The sequence below is a fragment of the Pan paniscus genome, chromosome 1 (assembly GCF_029289425.2).
Source record: "Pan paniscus chromosome 1, NHGRI_mPanPan1-v2.0_pri, whole genome shotgun sequence".
Lineage (NCBI taxonomy): Eukaryota > Metazoa > Chordata > Mammalia > Primates > Hominidae > Pan > Pan paniscus.
This window is the reverse complement of record NC_073249.2, coordinates 204,474,365-204,500,849: the sequence shown is the minus strand read 5'-3', so window position 1 is coordinate 204,500,849 and position 26,485 is coordinate 204,474,365. Positions and strand designations below refer to the sequence as shown.

General features: G+C 42.7%; 1 protein-coding gene across 7 annotated transcripts in view; it reads left to right on the top strand.

Annotated features, from left to right (window-relative positions):
- Positions 1-2,475: 2,475 nt before the first annotated feature.
- The window catches only part of ZBTB40 (zinc finger and BTB domain containing 40), an 80,028-nt gene continuing 56,018 nt past the window's right edge, over positions 2,476-26,485 (top strand). Inside the window, exons 1-5 of one of the 7 annotated variants that reach the window (XM_063601624.1) lie at positions 2,479-3,465; positions 4,119-4,406; positions 12,223-12,284; positions 20,770-20,904; positions 23,653-23,914. The gene's annotated coding sequence lies outside the window, so the exon portion shown is untranslated. Of the gene's footprint in view, positions 3,466-4,118; positions 4,407-12,222; positions 12,285-20,769; positions 20,905-22,330; positions 23,915-26,485 lie in introns of those variants that run through there. The other 6 variants (XM_055096784.2, XM_063601630.1, XM_034957789.3 and 3 more) reach the window with 6 other exon arrangements.

The following is a 26,485-nucleotide window of genomic DNA, read 5'->3' as shown; positions in this document are numbered from 1 at the left end:
GCAGACTGCAGTCAGACCTCCTAGGTTTAAACCCTAACTCTACTATTTAGTAGCTGTGTTTCTTTGAGCAAATTATTTACCCCCTCTAAGTCTGTTTCCTCCTGTATAAAATGGGGGTAAAAATGTTACCTACTTCATTAGGTGGTTACAAGAATTAAATGAGATAATTTAATTAAAGGGCTTGGCATGGTACCTGGCAGAAAGAGTGAGATAAATGATTGCTATTATTAGCAGGAGAAGTCGTGGTGGTTGTGTTATTTCTTTTTTTCTTTAAAAATTTTTTTTTTTTTTGAGACAGTCTTGCCCCGTCATCCAGACTGGAGTGCAGTGGCGTGATTTCGGCTCACTGCAACCTCTGCCTCCCAGGTTCAAGCAATTCTCTTGCCTCAGCCTCCTGAGTAGCTGGGATTACAAGCCAGCACCACCATGCCCAACTAATTTTTTTTGTATTTTTAGTAGAGATGGGGTTTCACCATGTTGGCCAGGCTGGTCTTGAACTCCTGACCTCATGATCCGCCTACCTCGGCCTCCCAAAGTGCTGGGATTACAGGTGTGAGCCACCGCAGCCGGCCGGTTGTTATTTCTTACTACGGCCAGGAACATGTTTTGTTGACCTCAGTGTTCTTGGCATATAGTAGTCACTCTGGAAACAGCTGGCAGTTTAGCAGAGGCACCTCGGGCATCTTACACTGGGTGGTGGCATGGGAACACTCTTTTCTAAAGTAGAAAAAAAGTTGAAAAGTTCTCAACCCTCCCCCTCAAAGTCAAGGTTTGGGTCCTTCCGGTGATCGGGAAGCACAGGTTATTTCTCCGCAGCTGTCGAAGCTCTGTGGGGAGATGAGGCCCTTACAAGGTCTAGAAGGTCTAGCCATTGTCTTCTTATTCTTCCATATCATGACCAGCCAGAAGCCAGAGCCATTGCTCTCCATGACAGTATGTCGTTGTTCATGAACTGTAGGCAAGTCAGCCCCATGAGAATTTCTGTTAATGCAAAACCTTAAGTAAATGGTGATGGGGAAACTGCAGCTACTGATCCACTGACTGTGGATACGTGTGTGGGGTGTGTTGGGAAATGTCTAAAACAATCCCCCCAGGGAAAGATTCCTTTCTATATTTCCTAAATATTTTATAATAAGCATGTATTCATTTAAAAAAAAGTTATAGAAAGCCTCTTCTTTGTCACTGCTGTCCCAATAACTGAGTACACTTGGTGGCCACTTTTCTTTTGCTCTCTTCGTTTAGTCCCTATAGGATTTGAAGTCTTGTTAAGTGGAACAGGAGGGACAGATGGTGCCTGAAAACTTATTCCTATTGAGACTCCTGAGCTTCAAGCCATCTGCATTCACATACAGCACATTGGCAATGATACTGTTTTTAAAATCCATTAATTCGATAAATATTTCTCTTTTTTTTTTTTTTTTGAGACGGAGTCTCGCTCTTGTTGCCCAGGCTGGAGTGCAGTGGCGTGATCTCAGCTCACTCCAACCTCCGCCTCCCAGGTTCAAGCGATTCTCCTGCCTCAGCATCCTGAGTAACTGGGATTACAGGCACCTGCCACCATGCCCAGGTAATTTTTCTATTTTTAGTAGAGACGGGGGTTTCACCATGTTGGCCAGGCTGGTCTCGAACTCCTGACCTCAGGTGATCCGCCTGCCTCGGCCTCCCAAAATGCTCCCAAAATGCCCAGTGGCTCACACCTGTAATCCCATTAACTCGATAAATATTTCTAGAGCACCTACTATGTGCCAAGCACCCTTCTAGGTGTTTGTTTGCTAAATCTAGCAACCCTACGTTCCCACTAAAAGACAATGTGAGGCTGGTGGAAATGAGGGCTTAGGAGACACAACAGCTGTAGGCGTGGTTCCAGTGACTACAAAAGTGACTAAATAACAGCTACAGTAAATCCGACCCTGAATGTAACAGTGACATGAGTATAACAGTGAAAGTGACTAATTGGGCACAAGGGTATGAGGACAACAGTGTACCCTGAAGGGGCCTGTTAAATACTGGCTTGACTGTGTGGCAGCAGAAGTGGCTGCATGACAATGACAGTTAAAACAACAGAAAGGGCAACAGCTGGGCAAACAAAGTGCTATTTTGAACAGAACCGTTTGAAGTTTATGGTCATTGACGGTAGCTGCATGTCAGACAGTGACAGTAAATATGATCGACCGGGAGACAGCAACAATGCAAGTGACAGTTCTGCCCAGTAGATTGAATTTGTGATGTAAAACGGTGATGGGGTGAGTCAGTCGGCCAGAGACAGCTCTCAGAACGACTGAATATTGACATTGCAGATGGAAAAGGTATAACCACAGAGGAAGCTGGACATTGCACTAAGATGGCTGGATTTGGGCACGTCACTGTCAGGGACAGAAAAAGTGGCTGCATGTCAGTGACAGGGTGACTGTGTTCAGTGGGCCAGCGCGGAGGTGACTCAGTTTGTTACTGCTGGATCTGATTTAAATGTTTGTGTAAGGAAGGGTGGCAAGGGGACGCTTCAACAGGGAACGCATAGTGTGTGAGAAGGAAAATGAGCAAAAGAAAAGCTAGAACTAAATCCCAAAACCCCTAAATCCCAAAATTGGGAGGTGCGAGAGGCAGGATCAGGATGCCTCCAGGATGCCTTCAGCCCACTGCGCCCCACCAGCGCCAAGCCTGTCCCACAAAGAGTGCGGGCTGGGGACGCGGCTCAGGTCGCCTCTCCGCCTCGCACGTGAATGTGTTGTTTTGGAAAAACGAAGCCTTTTGTGTTCACTTCCTTGCCCTCCTTTGAAACAAAATCCTAATCCTAGAGCTGCCGGAGCGAGAGACTGCGGAGCTCCATTAGAACTTTCCTTAGGGCCGGGCATGGTGGGAGGCCGAGGCAGGTGGATCATCTGGGATCAGGAGTTCGGGACCAGCCTGGCCAACATGGTGACATCCTGTATCTACTAAAAATAGAAGAGAAAAAAAAATTAGCAGGGCGTGGTGGCGCGCGCCTGTAATCCCAGCTACTTGGGAGGCTGAGGCAGGAGAATCGCTTGAACCTGGGAGGCGGAGGCTGCAGTGGGGCGAGATCGCGCCGCTACACTCCAGCCTGGGAAACAAGAGCGAATCTCCCATCTCAAAAAAAAAAAAAAGAAAAAAACTTTACTTAGGAAGTGTGGGGAGGGAAGGAGGGAGTGGCCAAGGTCAGAGGTCAGAGAAGAGCCTAGCAACCGGCCGGCCCCGCCGTCCTAGCATAGGTGGAGAGCGAGCGCGTGACGCAGGCCCCGCCCCCAGCACGTGACCGCGGCGCGTGGGGCAGGTCGGGCCGCCCCCTCCCCTCTGATACCCATTGCGCGCCGGCCTCAAGATGGCCGCCTTCTGGCGTCTCCGGCGCTGTTGAATGGCGAAAGCTTTATTGTTCCCTTCGGGCAGGAGTGTTCGTGTCCTCTATGGCGCTGTCAATAAAGAACGGCAGTTTGAATCGGTGCTGAACAGGTAACCATAGAAACGGGGCTGGGACTCCGCGTGGAGACCCTTCTTGCAGCGGAGGCCCGGGTGCGCCCTAAATGAGGGGTGTATACAGACCCTTCCGCGTGGCGAACTCCGCGGGACTCGGCCGAATCACGGCCGCCTCACCTACACCCCGGACGTGCCCCCTCCAGGGGCGGTCCGCACCCCTGGCGCCGGCTCTGCTGTAGACTGCGGAGGGGAGAGACCGCGGGGACCCACTCAGGGCGCCAGGCCCGACCTGACACCGCCTGGGGCTCGCTGTCGCCCCGCATCTCCCTCTCGGCCCGTCCGGAGGCCTCTTGTCGCTGTCTCACTCCCCCTCCCTTCAGGTCCCTTCGCCGGGCGTCAGCGGACTATGGCCTTGGGCCTAATCCATGCCCCCCTTCTCTCTTCCCCTCTCGGTCTTTGTTTACATTTGCAAATGTTAGGGGGAAGAATATTTCATGTAATTTGCGAAAGTTCTATGAAATCAAGTCCATAAATGAAGTTTTATTGGAACATGGCCCTGTTCATTGTTGATGTATTGTCTATGGCTGCTTTCCTGCCAAGAGGGCAGAGCTGAGTAGTTGCGCAGCCGTTGCTTGGCTTTGATCGGCTGGCTCACAAAGCCAGAAATATTTCTGTCTGGTCCCTTACAGCAAACGTCTACTGATCCCTGCCCTAAACACAAGGAGATTGGATCAGTGTTGTCATTCAGCTATTCCTCTCGTCGGTTCTTCTGGAGTGGGAAAAGAGTTAAAACTGCCCGATGCACCGAGAGCACTTTAGTTGACAGAACACTCTGGCTTCCCTTCTGGTCTTACTGACTATTCAGAGTTTCTCTTGCTTTGAATAGCGTTGGTACCATGCAGCCAGTGCTACAATGAACCAGGTGCTTTATTTATATTCATACAAGTGTTGTTCTACTTTATGACGACGCTTTATAAGTAAGTATGGTATTTCCATTTTACAAAAGAGGAAGAAATTTGTTCTGAGTGGTTAAGATATGTATAGGTGTACTAGGTTATAGGGCTGCCAAATTGAGCCCGTCCCTGGGAGCCCCCTGCCTGATGGCACCGGTCAAACTGCTTTGGATTTTATTCTTTCAAGTCTTTTCTACCTGGAATTGTTTGTTCTTCCCTGGAATTGTACCCAGATCTTTGTATGGTTAATGGAGATTTAATTACAATCTCAAAGTGAAATTTTTTTCTACTTAGCTAAATCATCAAACTTCTGCCCCTGCTTTCTAATATAAACACTTATCTTCTATGTCAGTAGTCCCCAAACTTAGCTATTCATTAGTGGTTTAACAAATGGTTTCAGAACACCCCATGCATGTACGCATGCATTCATTAATCATTTAGTGTTTGTTGAGCACTTACTGTGTACCAGAGACGTTTCAAATTCCTGGAAATACAGTGGTGAACAAGACAAATATGATTTCTGCCCTTCCATGGAATTTAAATTCTATATGGGGCTTGGACAAGTGGTATACAGGTAGACAAAGATAATTTCAAATACAGCTGTAATAGCATCATCATAATAAAATTATTAGTTGCTATTTACTGAGTGATTATTTTGTGCCAGGTACTGTGCTAAGTGCTTTATTTATATGGACTATCACTTAATCCTTACACCAATACTATGACATAAGTCGTATTAATATTACCATTTTATGCATAGAGGAAACAAACTCACGGTGGAGAGATGTTCGAGGTTACATAGCTAATGCATTCAGCTGAGAGCTGAAGCTAATCTGATCACACTGGCCACCCTGTATTGTTCCATCTGTTTATTGTCTTTCCTACTAGCTTAGGAGGTCCTTAAGGGCAGGGACCACACCTTACTGTTGTATCCTCAGCTGCTAGCCAGTACGCACAACCTGGTGTTTGCAGGTAAATACCAAGTAAACAAATCTAGGTCATTCATTGAACAAATTTTTATTTTATTTTATTTTATTTTATTTATTTTTTTGAGACAGAGTCTCGCTCTGTTGCCCAGGCTGGAGTGCAGTGGCACAATCTCGGCTCACTGCAACCTCTGCCTCCCGGGTTCAAGTGATTCTTCTGCCTCAACCTCCTGGATAGCTGGGACTACAGGCATATGCCACGACACCTGGCTAATTTTTTGTGTGTTTTTAGTAGAGACAGAGTTTCACCATGTTGTTCAGGCTGGTCTTGAAGTCTTGACCTCAAGTGATCTGCCCACCTCAGCCTCCCAAAGTGCTGGGATTATAGGCGTGAGCCATCGCGCCCAGCCTCGAACAAATATTTTAGTGTCTCCATGTACCAAGCACCACTGTCTAGGTCCTGTGATTACCAGGGTGAGCAAGATGGACCTGGGGCTCTGTTCTGGAAGCTAAAGCCTAGTGTCAAGACAGTAAAGAAATAACAAAGTTATTCCAAATTGTGGCAACTGCTCTAAAGGAAATAAAACAGCACGGAGAGAGACACTAACCTGGGAGACTCACTTTTTATCTGGGTGGTCAGGGAAAACCTCTCTTAAGAAAGGCAGTTTAAGCTGAAACTTGTTGAGTGACAAGGAACCAGTCTAGCAAGAAGGGGAAAGGGAGAGACGAAGCTGGGAGGAAGAACTTTTCAGCAGGTTCAGAGACTAAGGTGGGTAACAGCGTGAGATGTTGGAGAACTCAAAGGGAGTCACTGTGCTGTGGTTCACTCCTGTGCTCAGTCCCTGGCCGTGAACCCAGCTACTACTGAGAGAACTGCACGCCCAAGGGCAAGTTACAGATTAGTTATCTGACCTGGAAAATGTGGATAATGGTGCCTCCTCAAAGGGTTGTGCAGATTAAATAAGAGAAACTGTATTCATAGCTATGGTATTTTCTTTTTGTTGTTGTTACACATATTGCTGAATAACCCAATTTAGCTCCAAATGGAAACTTTATAGTGCTAACTAATAACAAAAATCCAGAAATACATTACAGACAAAATTAAGAATGGGGGAATCCAATTAAAAATAGAAGCCCTCTACTTTCTATCTCCAGAAAGAGGGGAGCAGATCTTGTTTTTTCTTAGTGTTTCTGCTTGGAGAGGAACTTTTCCAAATGGCATCTAATTTTTTTTAAAGCCAAATTGTACAGCTGTCTATGCAGAACACTTTTCAGCATTTTAGTGTTTTAAGTTGGAAACTATGTTCCTCCATCAAAGGTGTATGTATTCTCTTAAGGCATTCTAAACAAATGTTAGACTTTTAGTTGGTGGCGATTTAAAAATTTGTTTGTGCATGATTTCAAGTTTCCTCCAAAAGTTTTCAAAATAATGTCACATACTCTAAAACAGTATTGAATGCTTTGAGGCAAATGGCAGGCTTTTTGACTAAGTAAAAATAGGATAATGTTCGGGTTCATAAATGTAAGAAATTAGAAGCAATAATAAATCAAGGGAACTATGTAAGAAGAACAGCATGGCAGGTTTCGCTTTAAACTCTCCCTAGTAACCACATTGCACATGTCATCAGAAGACACATTCCAACCCTGCAAACGGAGCAAAGAACTGGACAGAGAGTGTCATTTAATGCAATGTTAAACAACAAGCCCTGAATTAAATTGCTATTTTAGGTTTGGGTGGGACCTTTGCATCTAAAGTATTGCAGTTTTACTCTGTGATTTGGGTCTGTTGGGTTCCAGTAAAGAGCAGGTGCTAACACTAGCTTTGAAGGATAATATGAAACTGCAAGAAGAGCCAGGGCATACCAGTTTGTTTTTCAGTCTATTTTATTTCAGTTCAAAGCATCATTGCAGACAGGCAGCCCCGGAAAACGAGCCACACTTTGGCAACACTCACCTGCTTTTGGAGATTGAGGAAGACTGAGTATAACCCAAGTGTGGCTTGTTTTCTTGGACTATCTGTCTGCAATGATGCTTTGAACTGAAATAAAATAGATTGAAAAACAAATTAGTATGCCCTGTTGCCTCGTACTGAGTATTTACATTACCCTTCTCGAGTACTGCCTGAACCAGCACCCTGAGGGAAGGCAGTGACCCCTCAGCCTCTTTCAACTCTTCAGCAGAGTGAGCTCTTTGATTTTCACAAGGAAATTGAATTGGGATATATGGTTTTCTGGATCTCCAATAGTCTGCCTTCCAAAGCCATCATCTGGATAATGTGGAGAAAGCAAGCTACTAACCACATAGAGGAAAGAATTAAATATTAAGGGCATTTAAATTGAGAGATGAGATTGTCACTTTCTGTAAGTCTAGCAGAGAGTGCAGTATTTCATTTGCAGAGAGCATGCAGTTTTGAGACTCTGGCAGCCCTCAAGAGAGAGAAGGATAAGGAAAGAAAGCCAGCTTTCCTTACATTTCCCTAATGTTGTTATTTAACTCCAAATCCTCAAAATTATGATGCCACGTATTTCATTTCCTCACATAAATGTATTATGCTGATCCATGTAAGTCAGAGATTGTTAATCTCAGGGTAAATGGTTGAATTTCAAGAGACCCATGAATCCTTTGAAGTTGCCTGCAAATTTGTGTGAATGTCATTTTTTCTGGGGAGAGAGCCAGTTACTTTAATCTGATCTCAGAAAGGCCCTTGACCCTTTAAAAGGTGCAGAACCAACAATGAAACATCACATGTAACATCACCTAACTGAAGGCGCGATGAGAATCTCCCCTGAAACCAGGTACTGTTTCACTGCTCTGTAACCTTAATCTCAGATTTTAAGTCTTTTCAGGCTTTGTTTTCTGTCTAAAGTGGTCAAGCATAGTTGAATGTTTGTGTAACATAGATATCTGCCCATTGAACTGCTTCATAAATGCCTTAGAGATGGTTGTTGTTAATTTACATGAGACTGGTGAGATGTGGACCTATTGTCTAGGCAACCTCGTTAGCAGATATCGTAACTGTTTCTACTGATAGAGGAAAGGAGGAGATAGTGGAAGCTCACTGCTTTGTTTCTAGGCATCAGCTTCTTGCAGATGGAGTCAGTTCCTCAGACTTACGAAGGCTGGGTTAAAAGGGAAAGAAGGCTGGGCACAGTGGCTCATGCCTGTGATCCCAGCACTTTGGGAGGCTGAGGCAGGAGGATCACTTATGCAAGCCCAGGAGTTGAGGCTGCAGTGAGCTGTGATCAGACCACTGCATTCCAGTTGAGACCCTGTCTCTATTTTTTTTTTTTTAAAGGAAAGAAGAAGAGGGGAGGGGATAGACTTGAGGAAGCAGAGGATTAAAGAAAGATGGGCTGTTTCCCTGCATTTGTCCAGAGAGTCCCCTCTCTTTATGTCTGTGAAAAGAAAAAGCTGCTATATTGAGGCAAAACCTATCTCAGAATTTAACTAATACTTGGACTTCTGAAAAAGTCAATTCATAAATGTAATTTCTGGTTTTATTAGTACCCAAAGGGAAACAAAAACAAGGAAATATCTTTATCTTAGGATATTCTGTAAAACTGGGACCTCAATAGAAAACTCCTATAGGCCAGAGTTTGGCTCATAGAGTGTTTAAAAAGTAGTTACTTCCATTTAAGCATTAGAGATTTTCCATCTGTCTGACCCCTGGAGGCGTTTGCATGAGCGACCTCTGCTGCAGGCACTAGCGTGGTTCTGGAACAGGACCAAACAGTAGAGGATGCTTTATGCAAGAAATGGGCCAAGAAGGATGAGGAAATTAGAAACAAAGGATTATAACTGTAAATAATAGCTTTTCAGGCTCCAAATATTGGTTATTTGTTGGTTAATATTTGTTAGCTAGTGTTAGCTATAGTGGGGTTATTTTTAGCATAAAAACAAAGGTGAACGGTAGGTGATTCTATTTCTTATTTTGAGAATATACTGTAAGAGGTAATCTAACCTGCTAATTTCGTCCTATTTCTCAGCTTTCTAGGACTGGGGCCTGACCATTGAGTCTTCCTGAGTTTTCCTTTTTGACTCCTTTTGCTCCTTGTCCCCATTAGCTCCAGAAGATGGTCTCCAGGGCATTGGCAGCAGTGAATTTGCCATCTTTCTTCCACCTGGTACTTCTCCCTGGTTCTTAGGCTCAGTGGATGGCACCACAGAGTTGCCAAAGGCAGAAACCTGGGAATGGTGCCATGATCTTCTCTTTCAGCACATATTTAGTTAGGCTACAAGACTGTTGATGTCTTCTACCCTTTCTCTTCCTTTGGTTAGAGTTGCTATAATCTCTTGTCCTGGATTATGAAACAGCCTTCTAGTTGGTCAGTGGCTTTCAGCTTCATTCCTCTCCAATCTATTTGGTACACTGTTACCAGTGGTCTTTATAAAGCACAGATCGGAATATGTGATTCCCTTGCTTTAAAACTCTTGGATGGCTTGCCTGCCCTTAGGATGGTCCAGCAAGTGCTACCCTCCAACTGTGGCTGTGCCTGTCTCTCAAGCCTCTGAGCAGCCCCTCCTCCCACAATTCACCTTATATTGAGCACCAGTTGAAATCTCTCAGTGGCCACAGGACTTCATCCTTTCTGGGGCCAGTGGGCCACATTCCAAGGCTTCAAGGCTGCTCCCTCTCCCTGGACTTCCCTGCTGCTGGTATCAACCAGGCCAGTAGCAATGCCATTATCTACACTGACCTTTATATTACTGAATGCTGTTTGGGTTTTCTGTTATTCCTTTTTTCCTTAGAATATATGCTACTTGAGATGCGTAGTCAGATATTGTCTTAAAGTCACTTGATGTAATTATCTTCTGTGTAGTTGTATCACCAACTTCAGAAACAGGCTCTTTTTCTTGAATACTTTTTAAAAAAATTAATTAATTTTGAGAATGGATTAGGAAACTGGCCAATTTTTATGATTTTTGGTAGAGATGGGGTTTCACCATGTTGCCCAGGCTGGTCTTGAACTCCTGGCCTCAAGCAATCCACCTGCCTCAGCCTCCCAAAGTGCTGGGATTACAAGTGTGAGCCACTGTGCCAGGCCGTCATTGGTTTTAAACTTTAAGGATTGCTATTAAAAATTAAATTCCTTTTTACCAAGAAGTTTTTATTTCATACCTAAACCCTTCTTCTCTGTTTCTCCTGTCTTGCTAACAAAGTATGCTGTTAAAGTTTTGGGGTTTTGCCAATCTGTCAGGTAAGAAATAATATTTCAGTATAGCTTAAATTTGTTGTTTCTTTTTATGAGATAAAGGATATATCATGTCTGTGATACAGATTGCAAATATATTTTTCCAGTTGTCATATGCTTGACTTTGTATATATTGTTTTATTTCTATCCAAGTTTTATATCTTTATATAGTTGTGTTTCTCAGTCTTACCGTGTATTGCTTTGGATTTGCAGTCATAGTTAGGATATTTGCCCCACTCTCAATTTATGGAGCATCCATTTATATTTTCTTCTAGTACATGTAAGGCTTATGATTTCACTTTTTAAAAAACATTTAAGACTCTGATCCATTTGAAATTTATCTTAGTATTTGGTTTGAGGAAGGATCTGATTTTATCTTTATCCCAATGGCCAGTCAGTTGTCTCAACAGTACTTATTAAAAACTTTTTTCTTCACTGATTTGAGATGCTGTCTTTATTGAATACTAAGCCTTTGTATGCATTTAGATTTCTTACTGGATTTTCTGTTTTGTTCCATTGGTTTGATTGCCAATTCATATGCTGTTACAAAATCATCTTAATTTTAGAGGCTTTATCATTTAACATCTGGAAGGGCCAATTTTTAAAATATTGCTCTTTTTCAGGGTTTTCCTGGCTGTTTTTGCTTGTTTATTCTGGCATATGAACTTAATAATCAATTTGTCTGGTTTCAAGAGGAGATGACTTGATGGTATTTTTATTAGGATTGTGTTACATTTTATAAATTAGCTTAGGGAGAACTAGCATCTTTACCATATTGACTCTTCTATCCAAGATTATGGTCTGTCTTTTCATTTGCTCAAAGCTACTTTGGTGATTTTTCAGGAGTGTTACATGTTTTTCCTTATATAAAAGCTGTATGCTTCTTTTTCAGTTTATTAGACCTTTATTCTTAACATTTAAAAAATAATAATTCTGTTTAGAATCCCTCCAGAAGATCCTAGAGAAGTTCTACACACCCACATATTCCAAACATTTTGCATGCGACTTCAAATTATTCCTAGATACCTCCCCCCTTAAAGCTCATCCTATTATATTGTTCCCTAAATCTCCTTCTTTTGTCCACCTTCATCTCTTTCTCACTCTCACCTCTTAGCACTGTGTCCTGCGTACAGTTCAGTCAGAACATATTTGCTGAATGGATGAATAAAGTAGTGAGGGGAGAATGAAGGTGGGTGAAAGAGTGAGAGCCCGTCAGACTCTATTTGGAAAGGTCATCCTTGTTGTGTTTCTAAGTCTGCAGCCATTGATTCACTGGGTCATAGTACTTGGTTCTCCTCTTTCCTCCATTCCAAAACTTTTTTAAAAGTTCTGGTGAACTTTAAAATTTTCATGATATTAAAATATAATAATTCTTGTCTTAACATTATATGACATTTCACATCATGTTGATAATAATAGTTACCATTTATTGAACACATACAAAATACCAGGCAGTGTACTAGGTATTCTACAGTATTGTTTCATGTAACCCTCACAACAACTAAGCAATAGGTATTATTACTGCCGTTTCTAAAAATTAAGAAAATTTTCAAATATAAAAGTGAGAGTAGCATTATGAACTCCCATATACTTGTTAACTTCATTTTACCCTTGAGAAAACAGGTTTTGAAAGGTTAAGTAACTCAAGGTTACAAAGCTAACGTCAGATTTAGAACCCAACTCTTCATAGCTCCTTATTAAAAATTGTTTTTCAAATTTTAGGCTCTAGCTGGCCAGGGAAGAGCAGAAGGAAAGGAGAGAGTCAAGAGCCACTCTTCAAACTAGTATAGTATTATAGAAGACTCTAATAGTAGTCTTCCCATCTACGAATTCACACCCAGATACTTCCTTCTCTACTCACTGCAGACAGTAAACCCTCCCATCTTTCCCCCTTTACTGCTTCTCATGTGCTCTTCTCACTCTGTCTTCTATTTCTCTAGTTGTATTACTACAATCTGATATTGGTTGGTTTTCAAAGGCTTGCCACTGTTTTGAATACTTACCTCCTAGTATGATGTCGTGAACATAGTGGGAACCAATACATTTAAATTAAATAACAGTGAAACTTGCTCTTAATCATTTAGCCTATAAGTTTGGCGTGGTACTTGTTACTTTTGAATGTTGCTCTGAAGGCCTGAAGTCATTCAGTTTGACCACTCTAGACACAAGCTGCTCATTCAGTTGGTACTCTGCTGTCAGTTCTCCTCAGTTGTAGTCAGGTTAAAACCAGAGGGAGACTTGCTAAGGTCAGAGTCCAAGACAGCAGAATAATTGGCCCCTAGAGTTCCGTTGTTTTTTTTTTTTTGTTCTGGACAGTAAAATGTTGAGGATGAAATTTCCGTACATTCCTTTGAACATTTTTGAGCAAATACTATAGAATCCCATAGGCTCTTTCCCAACATTAACAGCAATAGAGAAGTTATCCTCTTTTACGTTTTTTTGTTAGCTCCTTAAGTTAACCCTCTTGACATACTCCCTGATGATAGAGGGAAATAGTGAGATGAAAATAATTCCCACTTCTTCAAAGACAAAAGAAAAAGCCTATAACACTAGGAGGAGACGAGAAAGGAGTTGATCTGTGAAATGTACACAGAGGGGTACTGAAGGCTGAGTGATCTGAGTAGTGTGATAGGACAGTGTTGCTGGAAGTTGGGGGTCTGTAGTCTCTTCAGTGCTCTGGTACTTAACTACAAAAGTGTGAGAAAAGAAGGATTTAAGCTGAAAGTGGTCTCTTCTTCCCAGCTGTGCCATAAGCTCCTTGAGAGCAGGGATTATGCTGAATTTCTTCTCTGTGTAGTGCCAAGCCTCAGTTAAGGTCATTCGGCTGAGCTCAGTGATAATCTGCTGGATTGACAAGCACATCTTTTTCGCTGATAGGGCTGGGACACAGCCTTGGGGTCACACTGGGGCCACATGGGCTCCCACATCCTTCAGCTGCCCTGTTACCAAGGTGCACAGCCTTGAACAAGTAGGAAGTGGCAGGGAGGGTTGAGGAATGTGTGTGCGGTGTCTCACCTGCACAGAATACGTAGGCTCTACATCTCCATTATCTGTTCTTATTTAAAAACCATTTCATTAACAGGGTATCCTTGTAATGCCTCTGAACAGAGAAGTTATCAAAAAAGTAGGAGAAAGAATCTAAGGTTAAGAACTTCACCGCTTTTTAAATTTTAAAGTTTGGGTGGTATCACTCAGTGGTCAAAGTTTCGGCTCTAGAGTCAGACAGCATGAGTTCACTAACTGACTCTACCACTCACTGGCTTTGTGATTTGGGGCAGGTCATTTAATCTCTCTAGGCCTCCACTTCCTCATTTGAAAGTGGGGTTAATAATAGTAACTATCTCACCGGTTTTGCAAAAATTATTTAAGGCCACCAATGTAAAGTGCTTGGCACAATACCTGAGATATAATAAATGCTTAATAAATGTTAGCTATTATTGTTAACCTCTCAAACGCATTCTTCTTCCCTTTTCCAAAATGTTGTCTTCTTTACGTTCCACTTAGAATATATATCTAAGCCATAGGTAACGGGAAGAGTCTCATTTCTGTCATTAATGAACTGGAAGATCTTAAAACACTTTACATTTCAAGGCTGTGGTTTCCTCATCTATGAAATGTGGGAATTGGGCCAGGTGATTTCAAAGTCCTTTGCATCTTCTAATTTTTAATGAGTTTAAGGTTTTGTATGAAATCTCAGATTATAGCCCAGCCGTCTTGTTATGAGAAGTTGGACTCTCCCCACTTTCTCTCTTTCCTGGCTTAGTCTCATTCCAGTCCAGCTGTATGAAATGAGCAATGCAGTTGTCTATGAATTCTTTTCTTTTAAAAAAATTATGTGACATTTGACATATATAGAAGATACATATGTAACTTGAAAGTGATGAAGCAGAATGATAAAAAGCAAATACTTTGATAGGTGTATTTTATGCTTCCTTTTCCAAAGGTAGTAACACCTAACATTTAGTGACCGTTAACAGTGTTACAGGAACTGCTGTTTATGTGTATTGACTCATTTACATGTAGTAGTTCATTCATACAACTACCTCATGAAATAAGCACTAATATTATCCCCATTTTACATATGAGAAGACTGAGGCCAAGAGTTAAGCAACTTGACTAAAATTTAGCTGGTAAGAGGGGCAGAGCTGGGATTCATGCTCCTGGTTCTCTCTAGAGCCTGCGCGCCACACCTTTACTGTAGAGCACATAGCCGCTGGCATCACAGTGCCTGGTGTGTTATTCTTTAGTTGCTAGGGCCCCTTAATTTTTACATTAGATGGGCATCTGTGAATTCTGGAATTTGGTACTGTATTTATGTGTGACCCAGATTTATTCCCTGATGAAGAAAAGTGTATTATAATCAAGCTGATGAAAACTTAGGTATCATCCGTGTTTTCAGGGCAGAGCAAAATGCTTTTCAGTACCAGTGACAAAGCAAAGGGTCTTTTTGATACCTAAGAGATTGGATTTGAAAGCATTGGAGTGGTAATTGCTTGTTGAGACTCCTGACTGCAGGATGGAAAAGTTGGCCTTAAGTATAATGTGGTCACAATCCCTAATCACTCATTAGATACATGTGTCGCTCAGGAGATTTTGCAGTTTGGTCTGTAAAGAGTTATCTTGGATGAACTACTGGATCAGAGCAGCATGGCCTGGAAAGGCACCTAAATCTCTCAAAGCCTCCTTCTGTTATAACAGTCTTGAAAATTGCTTGTTTCTATGAATTAGTCAGAAGATAAGAGGACATAAGCAGTTTGTTACGCTGAACATTTTGATATTTTGCCTCATTGTATTTTGTAGAACACCTCAAAAGAAGTTTCATTAGAAATGGAGAGAATCTGGAAAAAGAAATTAATTGAAAAGAATGGTTATTATAGGCACATCAGGAATCAGATGCTACCTACCAGTTTTGAAAACAAACCTTTCTAGTGGTCCTTAATCTTCTCCATGTCTCTATCTCCTTGACAATCTGTGAGATGATAGTGGTGGGGCAATGATCATGATCATGGCAGCTAGCAGCTAATTATTGAGTGCTTGCTACGTCCCTGGCCTATGGTGCCAGTGCTTTAGGTGTAACTCATTTAATCTTCCAGCAGCCCAATGAGAAAGGTACTATTACTATCTGCATTTTGTAGATGAGGAAACAGAGCTCCTAATAGGTTAGGTAATTTGCCCAGGATCACACACTTTGTAATTGAACATTCAAGATTCGCACCTGGGTAGTCTGGCTCCAGCTCTGGCCTTTAACCACTAAGCTACATTGCTCATGAAAGCTGTGGGCCCTCTCCCCCAGAAAGGGTGTAGTTGGGCAACATTACATGGGCAGTAATTTAAAGAGCTTCTGGACTCTTCTTCCCCTATCCAGTCCATTGATTTGGGTTCAAACCCTACCCTAGACTTATGTCAGTTCCTTTCAGGCAGAGATTATGTCTTATATCTGTGTTTGGTACATAGTAGGAGCTAAATAAATGTTGAATGAATGAATGGTACGTTGGAAATGACACTAGCTTTAAAGCCAGCCCCACCTGTCTGGGATTTTATTCTTAAATTTCCTGTTATAAGGTTTATGCATGTTTACTATAGAAAATTTTATAACATATGAAGAAGAAAATAAGTCTGCCATAATGACAGTACCTAGGATAACCACTCTTAGCATTTTTCTGTATTTTCTATATTTTTAAATGCAAATATGTATATGCATGCACACATATTTTTAAACCAAATTGGAATTATACACGTATTCAGTTGCATGCTGGTTGTTTTCTTTTTAGTATATCGAGAGCATTTTCCTACGTCATTAAAAACCTTCAAGTGCCTTTTTTTCCCCCACAAAAGTATTTATATGTAATTTACATACCATAGAATTTACCATTTTAAAGTGTACAATTCAAACATCTGTGTAACTGTTATGGGATCTTTAGGGTGTCGATTTTCTTCCTGGAAACCTCTGTTGGCTGTTGGCGCCTTTGCCCAACCTCTTGTCCTGCATCCAGGTATGCAGACAAGTGACGGGTGAAGAAAACAAAGAGCAGATTTATTTAGTGTTAGAACAGCTCAGAGGAGACCTGCGATGGTTAGTTCCCCTCTGTAGGCAGGCAGGTTGTCTGTCGAGTGTTCAGCTCTCAGTAGAGAGGAAGCCCTGGAGAGGGTAGCTCCTCTCTGCTTGCTGGTTGACTAGCTGCTCTCAGCAAAGAGGAGGCCCTGGAGAGGGTAACTCCTCTCTGCGGGCAGGTCATTTGGCAGTCTCTGCAGGTCTCTGAAGTTCTCAGCAGAGAGGGTAGCTCCTCTCTGCAGCTAGTCATCCCATGTCTGCTCAGCTGTGGCTGAGTCCGGGGCTTTTATGGGCCTCAGAGGGGAGGAAGTGCGGTATGTGCCAGTTGGCCCATGGGTGGCCATGGGCGGGCCTGGAAAAGGCACCAGTTCCCACTCTGGTCAGTGGGACTGGCAGCCAGGCCCCCGGCCTTCAGGCCCCTCCCTGGCCTGAAGGAGGGACCTTACTGGGACCTGCCCCCTTCTACCTGGGACTCTGTCTGCCTGCTGTTGTTCATGGTGCTTGGGCTCTGCCCAACTTTGCTCCAGATTGAGATCGGAGTGGGTGCTGATAGCAGGGAGAAGCCAAACAGTGGGGGCAGGCACTTCTGAGCCTGTGAGGGTGGGGCCTTCCCAGGCCCCCAAGAGTGCAGGGATGCCTGAGTTGCAGCCATGGTTTGGGGGGTTTCAGCTGCCCCATGGGGGGCAGGGCTTCTGCCTGCTTCTGGCTCCCCAAGAACACAAGGAGGCTTATATCTGCAGCCACAACTTGGGTGGTGCCCCTGCCTGCTCCGTGGAACATGTAGCCCTGCCCAGGCCTCCTTGCTTCAGCCAGGATGATGGCAGGCCAACTGGATCAGCTGCCACCATTATAACCATCACCACTTTCCAATTCCAGAACGTGTTTTATCACTCTGAAACCCCCCCGTACCTGTTAGTAGTCACTCCCCATTTACTCTTCCCCAAAGGGTCTGGTAACCACTAATCCACTTTCTGTCTCTATGGATTTGCTTATTCTGGACATTTCATATGAATGGAATCATATACAGCAATATGTGGCCTTTTATGTCTGGCTAAACTGGCTTTTACTTAGCATAATGTTTTCAAGATTCATCCATGTTGTAGAATGTATCAGTACCTCCTTTTTATGGATGAATAATATTCCATTGTTTACATATATAATATTTTGTTTGTCCATTCATAAGTTGATGGACATTTAGGTTGTTTGCATTTTTTGGCCGTTAGGCTTAATGCTCCAATGAACATTAATGTACAAGTTTTTGAGTGGATCCATGTTTTCATTTGTCTCAGATATATACTAGGAGTGGAACTGCTGGGTCATATGGTGTCTCTGTGCTTAACTCTTTGAGAAACTGCCAGACTGTTTTCCACAGGGGTGGCACCATCTTATGTTCCCACCAGCAATTCCATGAGGGTTCCAGTTTTTCCATATTCTCAGCAACACTTGTATTTTCTGTTTTCTGTTTTATTTTATTATACCCATCCTAGTGTTATGTGAAGTTGTATCTCACTACAGTTTTGATCTGCATTTACTAATGACTGATGATGAACATCTGTTCATGTACTTATTGGCCACTTTGCCTGTCTTTGGAGAGATGTGTATTCAAATCCTTTGCCCATTTTAAAATTGGCTTATTTGTCCTTTTATTGTTGAGTTGTAAGAGTTCCGGATACTAGATTCTGGTACACTATATGTATTCTGAATACTAGACCTTTATCAGATATGTGATTTGAAAATACTTGTTCCCATTCTGTGCAGTGTCTCTTTACTTTCATGATGATGTCCTTTGATAAACAGACATTGAAAAATATGATGAAATTCGATTTATTTATTTATTGGGGGATTACATGTTCTTTTAGTGTCATATAGAGAGCCTAATTTTATGGCTGCATAATATTCCATAATATGGCTGTATGCCATATTTACTTTAAAACCTCGTATATTTAAGTTTGTCTGCAGGTTTTTTTTTAACCATTAATACTATTGCTGCGAATATAGTGTACATAAATATTTCATTGCATATATAATTAATTATTTCTGATAGATTCCTAGAAGTGATTCTAAAAGGCATAAACATTAACATTTTTTTTCCTGCTACTATCATGGATTTCTCATTCTTTTTTATCTGGAATTATACAGCTTGTATGTAAAGTAACTCTGGTAAAACATTCAAGCAGTGCAAGTAAAGTATACTTTTCCCCACCCTGCAAATTCTCGAGTCTCTAAGGACATTTTTATAGCTTTAGATGAGCAGATTACTCCCAGATTATTTACCAGCCTTGTTTCCTAAAAAGTTTTACCAGATTATACTTCCATCAGCATTGCGTGGGTACCTAGCCCATTGCTCCCTCTCCTATGTTATTAGTGCAAGTAGTTTTGTTTTTGTTTTTTGAGACAGAGTCTCGCTGTGTCACCCAGGCTGTAGTGCAGTGGCGCAATCTCTGCTCACTGCAATCTCTGCCTCCCTGGTTCAAGCAATTCTCCCACCTGAGCCTCCTGAGTAGCTGGGATCACAGGTGGGCACCACTACACCTGGCTAATTTTTGTATTTTTAGTAGAGACAGGGTTTCACCATGTTGGCCAGGCTGGTCTTGAACTCCTGACCTCAAGTGATCCTCCCACCTCAGCCTCCCGAAGTGCTGGGATTACAGACATGAGCCACTGTGTGAGGCCTGTTTTTTGTTTTTTTGTTTTTCCTGATAATAATAGCAGGCTGGGCACAGTAGCTTATGCCTGTAATCCCAGCACCTTGGGAAGCCAAGGCAGGAGGATCCCTTGAACCCAGGAGTTCGAGAGCAGCCTGGGCAACATAGGGAGACCCTGTCTACAAATCAAAAAATTAGTCAGGTGTAGTGGCTCATGCCTGTAGTCCTAGCTACCTGAGAGGCTGATGCGGGAGGATTGCTTCAGCCCAGGTGGTCAAGGCTGCAGTGAGCCAAGGTCGCACCACTGTACTTCAGCCTGAGTGACAGAGCAAGACCCCATCTCAAAAAAAAAAAAAAAAGAAAAGAAGCTAATACTTATTGAGCATTTACTGTTGACAGTCACTTTGCTAAAGCAATTCAGGTGCATTCTCTCATTTCATCTTCACACTAAAACTATAAGGATGTTAAGGCTCACAGTGATTAAAGTGGTATGCCCAAGGTCACCGAGTGAGTGTTCAAGTTAGTTCTGCCAAATCCGAGTCCATGGTCTAAAACACTATTTCCCAATTAAATACTGTCACTGAAAAACTTTTGATTCCATGTTTTGATTTGTGTTTCTTTAATTATTCACCAGGCTGAATTTTTAATCAGTTTATTGACTTTTAATTTTTTGTGAATTATCTATATTTTTCTTTTTAAAATTTAAAATGTTAATGTTTCCTTTTTTTTTTTTTTTTTTTTTGGAGACAGGATGTTGCTCTGTTGCGTATGCTGGAGTGCAGTGACACAATCATGGCTCACTGCAGCTTGAAACTCCTGGGCTCAAGTGATCCTCCTCCCTCAGCCTTCCACCTAGCTGGGAGTATAAGCATGTGTCACTATGCCTGGCTTTTTTTTTTTTTTTTTTTTTTTTTTTTAGTTTTTGTAGAAATGGGGTCTCGCTCTGTTGCTTAAGCTGATCTCGAACTCCTGGGCTCAAGTAATCCTCCTGCCTTGGCCTCCCAAAATGTTGGGATTATAGGCATGGGCTGCCATGCTTGGCGTTTCCTTATTGATTTGTATAATCTTTCTTTTTTGGTTTGTTTAGTAGGGACAGGGTCTTGCTCTATCACTCAGGCTGGAATACAGTGGCACAATCATAGCTCACTATAGCCTTGACTGCCTAGGCTCGAGTCATGTCCCCACCTCAGCTACCTGAACAGCGAGGACTACAGGTGTACTCCACCACACTTGGCTAATTTTTTGGTATTTTTTTTAGAGATGAAGTGTCACTATGTTGCCCAGGCTAGTCTTGAATTCCTTGTCTCAAGGGATCCTCCTGCCTTGGCCTCCCAAAATGCTGGGATTATAGGCATTGAGCCACTGTGCCTGGTTGTCACTTCTTACATGCCATGAAGTGTTCACTGGTTTATCATTTATGTTTTAATTTTGTTGATGGTGTTTTGTTTTAAAGCTTACATTTTTATGTAGTCAAATCTATTGATCATTTGTGAATTTCTTCTGTTTCCTTTATGCACAGAAAAGCCTCTTCCAGTTATGTTTTCATTAATGTATTACTTCTTTTTTTTTAAGAGACACAGTCTCACTATGTTGCCCAGGATAGAGTGTGGTGTCTGTTCGCAGGTGTGATCAAAGAGCACTACAGCCTTGGCCTCCTGGCCTCAAGCCATTCTCTTGCGCCAGCCTCCTGAGGAGCTGTGACTACAGGTACATGCCATTGCACCCAGCTATATTATGTTAATAGTCACCTAAATGTTTTTGAGGTCAAGTCACAAATCCACCTGATAGGGTTTTTTTGTTTTTTTTGTTTGTTTGTTTGTTTTTATGAGACGGAGTCTTACTCTGTCACCCAGGCTGGAGTGCAGTGGTGCGATCTTGGGTCACTGAAACCTCCGCCTCCTGGCTTCAGGCAATTTTCCTGCCTCAGCCTCCTGAGTAGCTACCACGCCCGACTAATTTTTGTATTTTTAGTAGAGACGGGGTTTCACCATGTTGGTCAGGCTGGCTTTGAACTCCTGACCTTAAGTGACCGCCTGCCTTGGCCTCCCAAAGTGCTGCTATTACAGGTGTGAGCCAGTGTGCCTGGCCCCACCTTATAGTTCTAGTGGCAGTGGATTGGGAAATTTGCAATCATATGTTTGCATATATTTTGGGCAGTTTTATGACTTAAAGATAGTTATTTTTTTGCTGAAAGAGCCATCAGTGGTTGAATTTTAATCAACATTCGAAGAAAAAAATGATAAACAGGCTGTATAACCAGCCTAGTGCTTCAGCAGCATGTGAGATGCGTGGAAGCCCTCCCCACTGAAGCCCTGTTGTGTGTACTTAGGAGTTTGGTATCTTGGTTCAAATACTGGCTTAAAAGCTCAGAAACCTGGATCCTGGTTCTGGCCCTGCTGTTGCCTGTTATAGATTTATGACTTGAGCAGGTCACTTGATTTCTATCAATTCTTTCATCTGTAAAATAATAGGGCTGAATTACATAATCTCTGAGGATAATTCTAGTTGCATAATTCTGACTGTTATCCTTCTGATAAGGAATCATTTCATGTACATTTGGTATCGATAAGTTTTTTATAAAGTTTTAAGTGGCATGAAGGAAGGGAGAGTAGTAACAAGTGAATGAAGTGTGTGGGAGAAAGGAGTGGGTGGGGGAACAGAGAAAGGGAACAAGGAATGAGTCTGCCACAGCCAGTGTATGGCAGATGGCCCAGAAGGAAGCTAGAAGGGGGATAAATCTGAAGTGAGCTGGGAGCTTCATTGGGCTTCGGCTTCTTGAAGGAGGAGTAGTTCTGATCTGGTATAGACAGATGTCCCGAGCGCCAAAAGAAAAGCCTATGGTCAGGGCCAGTAGGAGGGTACTCTGAGAGAAAGAGACTGAAAAATTAGCACATGGTCATGATTATTAGATACCTGCCAAAAGTTATCTCAAAGACAAAGCAATGCAACTACATCAATAGAAACTGGAGCCACAGAAGAGTCTAGGAACCCCGTAATAGACGAGACATCACAGAATGTCAGTTGGCAGTGCCCGTGCCGTGTAGTTGGCCCTCAGACTCCACCTGCCGGGTTGTGGGGCAAGACATTTACTTTAATGGTAAAGACAGAGGCACCAGGCTTCCACTAAATGTTGGTTGCATACACCTAACTTCCTTTGCTGTCTTCTATGATTCTGAAGAGACTTTCTGATGTTATTTGACCTTGCCATTTGAATTTTTTCACAGATAACTGCAAAGAATAGCTATATTTCTCCTTGTGAATTAATGAATTGCCTTTCTGATTTGTGCTTCTTCTGTGTCTAGATAGTGTTATCCAACCTCCTCAAGTCCAGTTAACTTTAAGACTTTGACAGGTTAAAATTTCTGTATCAGCAAGGTTGACAACCAAACTAGACCTTTTGGTAAATTAAGTTGAAGCCATCTTGGAAAGTCTTCTGGCAGCCAGCCAGCTGGCCTATTCCAATAGCACTGTTTCCCAGATAACATATCACCATCCATCCTTTAGCAGAGACCAGCAGAAAAAACAAGGAGCCTCAAATGCAGGCACTCCTGCCAGGCCACCCAGCAGCCCATCTCTGCCTGTGAGGGATTGGGGAATGATGGCAGTGAGCCCAGAAATACTGTCAGCCAGAGAGATTAAAGTAGTAGTTAAGAACACGGAGCCAGGCACATCTGCATTTGGGCTCTGCTCAAACTTATTAGCTGTGTGGTCTTGTGGGTTATATAACCTTGCTTGACATTAGTTTCCTCATCTATAAAATAGGGATATAATGGTATCTACCTCATTGAGATGTTAGGGGAATTAAATGAGAAAGTGTGTGGAACGTGCTTAGCACAATGCCAGACATTATTACCGTGATAGAGCAGTTGATGACCTTGACAAAGGCATTTGAGAGCCTCAAGGATATGGAAAAGGGCAGAGACCAGTGGATTGGGCAAAAAAGATGTTTTAATCACCTCCTATTCACCCCATCCGAAGAGAGAGGGATTTCCACTGTAGGGTTATGGGGATGCTGAACACATGACACCTGACAGTGGACAGATGAGCTTGACAGCTGTAGTCACATATACTCACAGCCTGGAAGCTGCGATACCACACACCACGTAGGCCCACACGGGAGCTGCACTCGAGAGCAGAGTAAGCCACCGGCGAGGGGCTGTGGGAAGCAGCCTTTGTAGTGTCAAGAGCGGATGGTGCCCCCTGGTTCTGGCCAGAGGATATGATTGGCTTGTTTGAATAATTCCAGGGGCTGGCTGGGAACTGTAACCCACTCACTTCTCAAGAATAAGCAAGAGCTGTACCTGGTCCCCTTAGTAAGGAGGATTGTTTGGGCAGGGGACCTTATCCGTGGAGCACAATGGGGAGGGGTACTTGTGGTAGGCCTTTTGAGGCCCTTGAGATTGTACTAGATGTCAAGTAAGCATGTAACTGAGCTGCTTTTTTTTTTTTTTTCAGAGTCTTGCTGTGTTGCCCAGGCTGGAGTCTAGAGTACACTGGTACAAACATGGCTCACTGAAGCCTCAACCTCCTGGGCTCAAGTGATCCTTCCACCTCAGCCTCCCAAGTAGCCGGGACTATAGGCGCAGGCCACCACACCTGGCTAATTTTTTGTGTTTCTTGTAGAGACGGGGGTCTTGCCATGTTGCCCAGACTGGTCTTGAACTCCTGAACTCAAGTGATCCTCCTGCCTCGGCCTCCCAAAGTGTTGGGATTACAGGTGTGAGCCACTGTGTCCAGCCTCATATTGAGCTTTAATTTTAGACTTTACACCACAAAAGAGAATACTAACCTTGAAATGCTGTTGAATACAGCTTTCAGGGGATCTGAGTAGGAGGCTATGGGAGAGAAGTAGAGGTGTTTGATTCTGTGAGAGACGACAGATGGCATAATGGCTAGAAAGGAAATGTCACAGTAGGTCATATATTGTGTCATGAGCCAAGATATCTTCACTGTGTTCAGTTCAGCATATATTTATTGGCTGGCTGTACCATTCTAGGTCCTTCGAGGCTTAACTAGGTCTGGTTGACCATTTCCTAGATCAGGAGCAGTGTGTCCTGGCACAGGATCCTGTTAGGTCTAGTTACTTTGGCAGCAACTGGCTAAAGCCTGGGGCCCTAGAAGATAGGCTGCTGGAATGCATTCCAGAAGAGTTTGGGTTGGTACCAGGAGGCCACAGAGCTATTTGCCTAAGGCCTGGTTGTTAGGATCCTCCATGTCATATGGATTTATTCCCAGAGATACTTTGGACATTGTTTTTCTGTCTGGAGCCAAGGGCAGGTGCAAAAGAGGGATTTGAGGGTGACTTGTGACTTTCTAGAGGTGAAGTGTTGCTTAAAACATATTTGATAATAATTAGATGTGATTTTAGATTAGGTATTGTTGTACAGCACTTTGCTACTCAGAGATGGTTCCTTGGACCAACAGCAGCTAGGTCACCCGGAGCGTATTAAAAATGAAGAGTCTGAGGCCCCACCCAAAACTTCTGAATCAGAATCTTTTCATTAGCAAGATCCGCAGGTGATTCTTATGCACATTAAAGTGTGAGAAACTGTTCTAGTGGATAAAGGGCATGAGCTTTCGGGTCAGACTGACTGTATGAAAATTTCTGTTCCTCTACTGATTTGCTATATGTCCTCGGGTCTGTTACTTAACTTCACTATCAGGGGCTTATTTGTAAATTGGGTTTAACTGTCTTGCTGGCTTGTTAGTATTAAAGGAGGTGATATGGAGAAAGAGCTTAGAAACATAGTAAGGTACTTAAATATCAGTAGCTATTAGTGGTTATTTGATAAATAATATTCTAGTATTATTTAGAATATGAAAAGAGAGTGCAGGATATCATTAGGGCTGACCCAGCCATGCGATGTGAATTGGTGATTGAGAAAAACATGGTCTCCTGAGCGGATGGGGCAGTGGATGTGTTTGGCTCACTGACCAGTTCCCTCAGGATGAGACTGTAACTGCTCATTTTAAGTAACCAAGCGTTGACAGCTATACTCTTAATGGCTTGTAAGCTCTTAGAAGGGAGAAATTATCTGCAAAAGTGGTAGCTAAATCTTAGCGTTCAGTGAGGCCTTGGCATTATAGAGGAAGGAACCATGTCTTAGGAATTGAACCTGAGTTCGAGTGTGGATTTTGCCATTTATTAGCTCTGTGGCCCTTAACAAGGCAGTTAACATCTCGGAGCCTTAGTCCTCATCTGTAAAACGAGGATAAGTGGGATTATGAGCTGTAAATCCCAGTATATAAGCAAAGTGTTATTAGCATCATCCCTACTTGATATCTACAACAGAGCTCACTAGACAGCCTCCCAAATCCCCAAAGGTGAATTTTATGCCTGATTCACACCCTTTAGAATCTTCAGTGCTGGCATTCTTCAGAGCTGTCCTGGCTGCCTGGATTTCCCAATGACTAGAATAGAATGTACCTTAGGAAGGCATACAGGCCATTCGAATATCGCTCCAAATCTTGGGGAGTGGAACCGAAGCACACTAGCGTTTGGGAAGGAATCATGATGACAGTGAAAGCATTTGAAACAATGATGATACATGTGAGAGATACTATCATGAACCCAGGAGTGTGAAATACAGAAATCTGCATCTCTTACACTCCACATTGTTGCCTTTCAGGCCCTCGGTACAAGAGAACAGACCAAATTACAGCAGCTTTTGAACTTGAGAAATCTGGGCCTACTAAAAGCTACAGTCACCCTTTCCTAACCTTACCAATCCTCCTTGCATCCTCAGAAATAATTGCTAGGAGTTCTCTTTTAACTTAGCTCATCCCTTAGATACCTTACATTTTAAGTCATCTTTTTGTGTTTAGCAAACCCCCCATTTCTTGTTTCTGAATGTGTGATCTTTGCTCTAATTATGTTGAGAGTGCCTGTTATTTCACCTGACTCTGGTTGTTTGTGAGCTACTAAGTAGCCATGAGGTTAAAACAGACTAGGATCAGAGAGCATCTCAGCCTCTCAGGACCTTAGTTTCCTCCTTTAAAAAGGAAGGAGATTGGACTAAGGTCATTTGGTCATGCGACAAGAGTATGTGATAGATAAAGTAATGAACTTCTGTTCGGTGAAAGCAATGAATAGGGCTCTCCAAGGTCCCTTTCAGCTTTCTGGTTCCAGCAGAGCCCAGGCCTCAAAAGAGAAGTCAAGATTTTATTCAGAAGATAGGGATTACCAGTACCAACAATAAAAAAAAAACAAACAGGTAAGGTTGCATCAAGCTGGAACACCCAAAAAGATGTCTCAGACCACGGGATAGGTCTGCCCATAGGAGGGTGC